General features: G+C 41.7%; 1 pseudogene; it reads right to left on the reverse strand.

Annotated features, from left to right (window-relative positions):
- Positions 1-278: 278 nt before the first annotated feature.
- On the reverse strand, positions 279-7,953 carry LOC115165655 (bridging integrator 2-like; annotated as a pseudogene).
- Positions 7,954-9,726: the final 1,773 nt, after the last annotated feature.

The raw sequence follows: 9,726 nt of genomic DNA on the forward strand, positions 1-9,726 counted from the left end.
TTGGCCCATTTTCCTATCCTGCAATGCATTCAAAATGTAACAAGTACCTTTTGGGTGTCAGGGAAAATGTATGTAGTAAAAAATACATTATTTTCTTTAGGAATGTGATAAAGTGAAAGTAAAAGTTGTCAAATATAAATAGTAAAGTACAGATACCCCCAAAAATGACTTAAGTAGTACTTTAAAGTATTTTTACTTAAGTACTTTACACCACTGTTTGATTTAGTCATTTGATTTTAGTTTTTCAATTAACGGCAGTGTCACTAAACAAGACATTATAAAAAGCTATTTGTTTAATCAATAATCAAGTTTTTCAGGTACAATTTAGCAAACTTATATAGAGTAACACAGTATGAGTCATAATACCCATAAAGCTTAGCGGTCAAACAGGGAAATGGTTCCAATAGTTTTTCCACGTCACACCAGGGTAAGTCTACACGAAACACAGCCCTTATTTGAAGTGTTTCTAAAAAATGTATGGCGGAAAAATTATTGGAACCATCTCCCTGTTTGACCGCTAGGTTTTATGGTTATGACACTTCCACTGTGGGGCTCTATGAAATGAGATACAGTTTTGCAAAGCTGAATGTCAAATTGAGTCAAGTATAATTTTGTGAACTTGCAGTTTCTCTACAATTAAATTAAAATACAATTCACAGTTATTGGGTGTATAAAGTTATTGGGTGTATACTGGCACAACCCTAAACAAAGCACAAATTGGCATACCATTGATTTTATTAATTAAAAAACAAAACGTTTGTATTGAAAGTATATTGTCAACAAGCAAGAGCTTCCAGATCTTATCCCTCCAGTAATATTGAGAAGGCTTTTCATATTGATCCTATTTTCCCTTGTGCAGTATTTATCCACTCTCCCTTATTACTATAACTCATTCTGTGAACAAATACATAACATTTTGACAGTTAACAACTCAGGAAATAAGAAACTCAATATAATAACTCAATTAGAGTTACTTTAGACAGTAACAACCTTTTCCTCAGAGATCCTTCATTAAACCACAGTGTTTTTCGCACCCTCTTGCTCCTGGATATTTAATTTTGCTGCCTAAAAGTAAAAGAAAAGAAAAATTATATATCAGTAGATCCAAACGGTCTAGCAGCAGTCGATGGAATCCCATTATTATACTGCCTGTCTTGATTAGAGTAGACTGGCATGTAAATCAAATGTACTACACACGAGAGGTCATTAAAGGTCGCGTGTGTCTCACCTTTTGGACAAGCACGGTGGTCTCCATGTTAGCATCGGAGCCATCAGAAGCCGCTCCGTTCTGCACACCGTGGGCCCCAGAGTCCTCAGGGGCCACAGGGCTCTCTATGGTCAGCTGGGGGGTGTCTATGGCCGAGGTCTGGAGCTCAACGTTCTCTGAGTTATGGGAGTTGGTCAAATCGGAAGTACTCGCTGTCAACGCAGAAGAGCTTTCTTCTTCTCCTTTCTTATCTGAGGTGGTGGAGTACTGGTCTGAAGGAGGCTCTCCCTCTTTCACATCCTTCTCTTCCTCCGTCAGTTTCTCTTCTGACTTCTGGCCGCTGCCAGAGGCCCCTTTTGTGGTGGTGTTATCCCTGCTTTCAGATTCCGGTTTCTTCTCTGCAGTGGGGCCTTCACTGCGGGTCGAGTCTGCATCCAGGTCTTGGGCCTCTGAAGAGGGCTCTTTAGTAGGTGGGGACCGTGGGGAGACTGCAGGGGTGCTGGTGAGTGACTCATCATAGCGAGGACTACTAAGGGATCTGAAGCTGGACCTGTCTCTAGTGAGGGTGCCGGACTTGCCCGGACTATAACTCTGATGGAAGTCAGAGAAGCTAGCGCTCCACGACCTGGGGGACATGAAAGATCGCCTCTTCAGAGAGCCAGTCCTGAAAGATATGTGAGAGGAGGGATAGGATGACGACATGTTGATACGCTTACTTTGCTTTAATTACCGTTATGCTTTATGTAACACTCACTAATTAGTTCATCCCAGCTCACAGCTCATCGATAGACTCAAAATGGGAGGAAAGTTAATAAAAAAAAACAGGGCTGGTGAGAGATGTAAAATCCTAGCCAACTTACTGATTCAACCCTTTGACGACAAACACCTTGTCTGGATACTGATCCTTCAGGCCCTTCGTCACATTCTGCAAATCACCATTGAACTGAAAGAGAGGATATTACACCATTTTAAGAATAGATATAAACTGAAAGAGCTAGGACTTTTGTTACCTAAATGCTGACAAAACAGTTCAGTTTTTTATAAACCAAAGCAAAGCCCCACATAACTGCTTTTTTTGTGTTCCCACCCCAGTTATTGAGAAGAATATGACCTGCACATACTGTAATCATTTCCTTGAAGAAGGTGTCCCGTAAATTTGAGATGGCTGTGAAGACTGACACATAGCATCCAATTCGACTTCAGTAACAAAATGAAGAGAAGGAAGAACATTATTCATATAAATTGTCCGCTACTTTTTCTTTGTTGACACACTTGACCTGATGATGTATTTGTCATTCTGCTATCTGGCTATGTGCAGACTTCTGACTCCTTACCTGTCATAGAGAGTAGGGAGCTCATCCCTCAGCTCTCTGTTGATGTCCTCAAAGACACTCTGGGTTCTGTTTACCTCCTCAGCTGCCTGTACCGAGAGAAGCACCATGATGAGGTGAGTTTGTAGTTTTGTTTAAATGATCATTGTTGTGCAAATTAAGTAGACGGGTATCTTGTCTGTCTGACCTTGGCTATTTTGACGTCATCTTTCTTTTTAGCATTCTGCATCGCCTCCAAGTGGTGACGGGAGGAATCGTAGTCGACTAACTTCCTGCCTCGTTTGGCCACCCTCTCCTGGGGGGTTGGAGAAAAGGAATAACGCACGTGTGAGATCAAATATTTAGGGAGTGTGTGTGTGTGTGTGTGTGTGTTTCCATCCTTACCCTGACATCTGGGAACTGGCTTATGTAAGACTCCATGGTGCAAAGTGCCTTATCTATCAGATTTGCCTCATAATCATTCCACAGGTCGTCTTCACCCTTTTGGCATATGGAGAAAATGTATGTTTTTTGTTATACAGACATTTGCATAATAATAGCCAACAGTCATGCATGCCATTCATAATAATACAGCAGTGCTATGACTGACCTCTACAATGGTCCCCAGGTCCTCTTTTCCATCCCAGTCCGGCTCATAGACACCATACAGAGACTGGGAAAGATGTTTTGAAGCTTCCCGAATTCCTGTGGAAAGTCGACAGCATGGATCACATGTTATCAGACCGGGGCACTACTGATGGTGCTAAAGCTATAGAAAACCATGCAATTTATGGACAGCATCATACAGATCACATTTCATTTACAACATAGACGGACTGAACAAATGTTTACCTTTGACAGAACTAAGGTAAAACTTCAGGTCCTTGTATAACCGGTTCCCAACAATCTGCAAACAGAGATTATAGAGTGTCTCATCTTGTCTGTAGGCTATACATACATCTATGGGATTTACTGGGGCAGATTTACAGGCCTTTTCTATAGAATATAAATCACATATCCGTTTAAGGTTATCATTACAGGTTCATACACATGGTATGGTCTGATCTCTGTGTAGTACTGTACTGTCATGGTGACTACCTGTTGGTCATTCAGATTTAGGAGGCATTGTTCAAATATTTCATCTTTGGTCTCCACTGTCTTTCCAAACTTCTGCAAGACCTAAAAAGTAGGGAATACTATGTCAAACCTCAAACAACTTGATAATAATAGTGTGCATTATATTGAGAAAGTTAAAGTACTGTATACCTTCTCTTTGCCCCTGCTCAGCTGCCTTTGGAATCTTTTAGCAAAGACCCCAGTGCCTCCTTTTGGACCATTGCCCTCTGCCATAATTTCTCCTTTTCCCTGACGTTGAGCTTTTTATCCCTGGAAATGTAGAGGTTGAGGAAAGACAAGTTAAGACATTAGTCGGGATGGATGCCTATTATGCTAAAGATCAAAAGTGCATCAAACATGTCTAAAGTGTATGGCAGTTTTAATGACTACATTTTTTTATTTCACCTTTATTTAACTAGGCTAGTCAGTTAAGAACAAATTCTTATTTACAATGACAGCCTACCCCAGCCAAACCCGGACGAAGCTGGGCCAATTGTGTGCCGCCCTATGGGACTCCCAATCATGGCTGGTTGTGAAACAGCCTGGAATTGAACCAGAGTCTGTAGTGATGCCTCTAGCACTGAGATGCAGTGCCTTGGACCGCAGCGCCACTCGGGAGTCCCCCTGTGTTCCCAGTGTTCTTAGCACACCTATGTCTGATGAATGTATTGCATTATTAGCCCGGGAGGAAGGACGGTGAACTGGCGATGGCTTGAGTTTGAAGTGGAGGGAGTACAGGGCTTAGCATGTCTCTCTCGAGGCTAAAAATAGATTTTGGCTTGGAAAAGTTGAATATTTGCAGAAGGAGTCGGGTAATTGGTTAACGGCAGAGGATTGGAGAGGATTGGAGAGAAAGAGAGAGGAGATTGAGGGAGGCAGAGGATGGGTTTGAATCTGTTGAGCTAGAAATAACAAGTGAGAGGTTGTCAAGGAAGATTGGTGTCAAGTTCAAACAGGTTGAGCTGGACGGCAGTTTGAGTTCTGGAGGTGAAATGGAAGGGTTAGAAGGTGTTGTGAGGAGCCCGAGCCTTGCATTGATGCACATGGTTATGATAAAGATACATTTGGTCCAGTAGGAGTGACATTTTTGGATAAACTGGATCCTTGCCTTTTGGTGGATCCATTTGTGGTTTCAGGGTTGGTGGGAAAAGAGTTGGGTGCAGTTGAATCAGTGAAGGTAAACTGTAGTGGACCTGTGATATTTGTTTGTGTTTCTTCTGACCAGAACTAGCGGGCGCTCCGTGTCACACAACTTGGGTCAAGATCTGTTTCTTGCTTTGCTCTTAGGAACAGGGCACCATTAAAATAAGCTATTTCTGGTGTAGTGTTTAGTGTGGAGGTGAAGTTGAAGATTCCTGGTGTTTGTGACGCCCACCGTTTGGTACGACACAGACCTGGTGGTGAGCGTGGTGAAACAGAGGAGTCACTGTCAGTCCTTTTGAGTTTTGAGTCAGAATCTCTACCCAACAAGGTCATGTTAGGATATATCAGTTATCCTGTTAAAGCTTTTGTGGCGAATCCACTGCACTGTTTCAGGTGCAACGTTTATGGTCATGTCAGAGCAGTGTGTATGAGGGAGATTCCAGGATCTGGGAAGTGTGCAGGAAGGCATGGGATAGAGGATTGTGTCGTTTTGGTGGATAAAGTTGTGTGTCAACTGTAGGGGTGCACATGTTGCTGTGGATCGGAAGTTTAGTGCAGAACATGTCGTATGCTGAGGCAGTGAAGAAAGTAGAAGAGGATGGGTCAAGGGTGAGGGATTCTGAGAGGATATCTGTGCTAGCACAGAGGGATAGACCAATGAGTGATATACAGTATGCTTCAGTAAGGTTGGCTTCTTAGCGTTCATAGCGATGGTTATCAACTGTACTGCAGAAATTGAACATAAATCACAGAAAAAGTATGTTGTGGTGGCAGCTGCAGAAAAGTATTTGGGAGTACGAGATTTTACTTCAGAAGAGTTTCAGCGTGTGTTGAGTGGTAGTGTCCCATCCTCTCAGAAGAGTTACGGCATGTGTTGAGTGGTAGTGTCCCATCCTCTCAGAAGAGTTACAGCATGTGTTGAGTGGTAGTGTCCCATCCTCTCAGAAGAGTTACAGCATGTGTTGAGTGGTAGTGTCCCATCCTCTCAGAAGAGTTACAGCATGTGTTGAGTGGTAGTGTCCCATCCTCTCAGAAGAGTTACAGCATGTGTTGAGTGGTAGTGTCCCATCCTCTCAGAAGAGTTACAGCATGTGTTGAGTGATAATGTCCAATCCTCTCAGAAGAGTTTCAGCATGTGTTGAGTGATAATGTCCAATCCTCTCAGAAGAGTTTCAGCATGTGTTGAGTGATAATGTCCAATCCTCTCAGGCCGTTGGCCTGGGGTAGGATAAGATAGGGTTAAAGTAGGTGATGGGTTTTAATGAGTATAGGGTTAGTTGGTAGGGTAATTAAAATATATTTTACATTTTTCCCACTTCCCCTTTAGAATTTTGTATCACAAAGTGTAATTGATCTATACTATAGTTCAGTTGGGGGCGTAATGCAACACATTGGATGCCAACCGCTGTTAAACCTCACCGAAGAAGAAGACGCCGCCTATGTCTTATCAAATTATCAAATTGTCGTTGGCCACGCCTACCTACTATGGATGTGAACTTTACACAGGACTGTTTTTAAGATAGTGGGGCTGGTCCGATGTTAGAATACCATTTGATGTTATAGAATTTACTGGACCTGATAAAGGGAGTACGATAGCAAAATGTGCAGCTACAGACCTGAGAATCCAGTGGACTGGATGGGCCATATCAGGAGCTCTCAAAACCGAGAAGTTCTATGATTTAGCAGGTATATAACATGTTGATTTAAAGCATACCAATTCACGCCGAGGCGTGTTTGCAGTAAATCGCTACGATTTCAACCATTGGTTGAATAAGTAATCGAATCTATTAGGTTTGGGCATTCTAAATAAACAATAATGCGGTCAAACAAAATGTATGCAATGGAACTAGGCTTTTTTTCCCCTTAATGAAAGTATAGCATTTTGTTTCTGATGAATATCAATGTTACAAAACCACTTATTTAAACGGTTTCCGTTGCAAGAGGTAATGAATACACCCCAGTTTACTTCAACATTACCACCAACTGATTTAGTCACCCTTGCAAGCCTCTATAAATAAGAACGCTAAAGCAATCATCCAAAATGATCCAAATTCTAAGATGATTGGCAACAAATTGTCACATTGTAGCGCGAGATTGGTTAATTTGTATCGTGATATGTTTACCACAAATTGTTACTCTGTAGCTCGCCCGACTTAAATTTGTACAGTAGATCAATGTTACCAATGCAATATTGTTACGCCCTTTGTCGATCAAACATTTGCTATGGTAAAGGGAATTTCCACGATGACAGAGTGATGCTGAAACTCAGATTTGTTTACTTTAAAATGTATACCAAACAAAAAATAATTGCAAAGTTAAACAAACTAAACAACTATGCACACAATGACTACTTTTAACAATTTCCACGGAAATATTTGTAAAAACACGTTTACAAATGCAAAGTTTGGTAATAATGACAGTTTGTGCCATCATTCTGTCATAACTTTTTATGATAGGCTTGAACTGAGTTATTATTGCAATGTGTTATTTTTGTTTTGATGCAAAGTTTGGTAACCCAATGATTACACAAACTGTCATTCTGTTACCAAACTTTGAATCTGCACTGTTCTTCAAGTAAATGTGTTTCTGCAAGAGGTTCAGTTGAAATTGTTAAAAGTAATCCTTATGCATAGTTGTTTAACTTTGCAATCATAGTTTTTTTGTTTGGTATACATTTTAAAGTGAAAAATCGGGGTGTATCAGCATCACTCTGTTATCGTGGAATTGGCCATTACCATAGCAGATGTTTGACCGACAAAAATGGCGTAGAAATATTGTAATATATTGTACCACTCTGTTACCATGGAATTGCCTTAAACCAAAAAACAGCAGTCACAACTTTAAAACAACAGTCATGTAGGCCCATGCATTTTGAAGTATTGAATGTGACAATTGTTGGCTTTTGCGTTATTATAGTATAATATGTTCCAACAGATCAGTCTACATATGAACTGTCAAAATGCAAGTTAAAACTGATGACAGTATGTGCCATTCAGAATGAACAGAATTTACTTTACCGTTAGTTATGTAAAACACTGCAACTTACCTGTAGACACTGATGGATGGGCATTCCTTGTCAATGCAACAAATTAATTGCATTTCTTGACAAGCTTCTTTAACTTGTCTTCTTGTGCTGCTCCTCTGCTCTGTATGTGCTCGTCGAAAGTTTTACCCTTGAACTTTGGAGCTAATTGTCTCTGTCTGTAGCCTACTGGGTAAAATATTAATTGAACACGCCTTACTGGGAAACTTGTATTTTTTAGGGTCTGGCACATTTCTATTACTTTACCACCTGAGTCACTATTGGGGAGGGACTCGTCATTTGAGGCAAAATGTGCAGACTGGATTGGTGACAGCATGGGGAGTAAGGTAAGCTTGACAGAGTCGGGGTGAAAGGGTTTCCAATCTAGTGCACAGGCGGCCAGTGGCACCTTAATTGGGGAGGAGAGGCTCATAGTAATGGCTGGAACGGAATTAATGGAATGATATCGAACACTTTCAAAGACATGGTTTCCATGTGTTTGATACCATTCCATTCACTCTATTACAGCCATTACTATGAGCCGTCCTCCCCTCAGCAGCCTCCTGTGATCTAATATCCAATCCAATCAGTGGAGAAGAACAAAAAAGTTATAAACACCTGCAGAGGTTTAGTGTTCTCTGCTCATTTGCTTTTCATTCAACAAAGTGGTGTATCAGTTCAGCAGTCTTAGCCAGGGCTTGGGCCAGCACAGTGTTGCAGAACCCTTTATGGTTGTGAGTCATTATGGTTGGGTTAATGAATAATGCTGGTGATAATGTGACAACGGTACTCATGTTCTAACCTCTGCAGGCTTGGAACATTCCTTTTCATGCGGATCGTGAAGGACGGCAAGGATCGCAGGTTTAACAATGTCAGAGACAGCCCAGGGACATTCTTTGTGTACTGGAATGTTCAATGTACTTTGAATCATTATGGTCACCGGCTTTACTTTTTCTCACTCAGCCACCACAGCAGTGATTTCCATCATCCTTAAACAACCCTGTGTAGCCCATTAGGGAATCCACTCACTGCTCAGTCTTATTTGCTCCTTATAAATGTATGAGATTAGAATAGCTACTGATATCAGGGTTGTGTGCATTGTGACCAAATGGGAGAGAACATAAATGAGTGTTACCATTGGACACTCAGACAGTATACAGTCTTTTGCAAATGTTTTCTTCAATTTTGGTCCCATGTGAATGTCTTGCTGAGTAGGTGCATAATCTTGACGTGTTCAAATATTATTTAGACATCTTTGATCTATTCTACCAATGGTTGTCAATTATTTATTCCTCTACCTTTCAGTTGTCTGGGTGTTTGACGCTCTTGCCCATCCTCATGCTGAACAGTGAGCAGCGAGATGAGCCCTTGGGCCTGAGGGACTACCTGGGCTGGGGGATATGGAGCTTTGGCTTTGTCACAGAGGCCATCACTGACCAGCAGAAGTGGCTCTTCAAAGGGAACCCAGATAATGCTGTGAGTCAGCTTGGTGGGCATCCTTAGGGGAGGTTGACCTTTTTATAATCCTCATGGATGCAGTGGGGTAGTTGGAAAGTATTCTCACTACAAAATACTGTAAACACGAGTCACGACCACTCTCAAAACACTGAAAATAAACTTCCTGTATGTTCATTTTATAGTATATTAATTTGCCCAGGGAATAGCCTCAATCCAGCCTTTCCATTCTCCCCAGGGAAAGTTCATCCAGAGAGGGCTGTGGGGCGACAGCCGGCACCCTAACTACCTCGGGGAGATACTGCAGTGGTCTGGACTCTGCTTCGTCTGTGATGAAGGGTCCCCAGTATGCCACCTCCGTTTGTCTGGTTCCTGCTGCGTCTCATCAGTGGGGTTCAGACTCTGCCTTCCAGAACTATGTCAAGAACACCCTGGCCAATTCCCAATTTCTGATGTTACACACTTTCTAATAG

The sequence above is a fragment of the Salmo trutta genome, chromosome 28 (genome assembly GCF_901001165.1).
Source record: "Salmo trutta chromosome 28, fSalTru1.1, whole genome shotgun sequence".
Lineage (NCBI taxonomy): Eukaryota > Metazoa > Chordata > Actinopteri > Salmoniformes > Salmonidae > Salmo > Salmo trutta.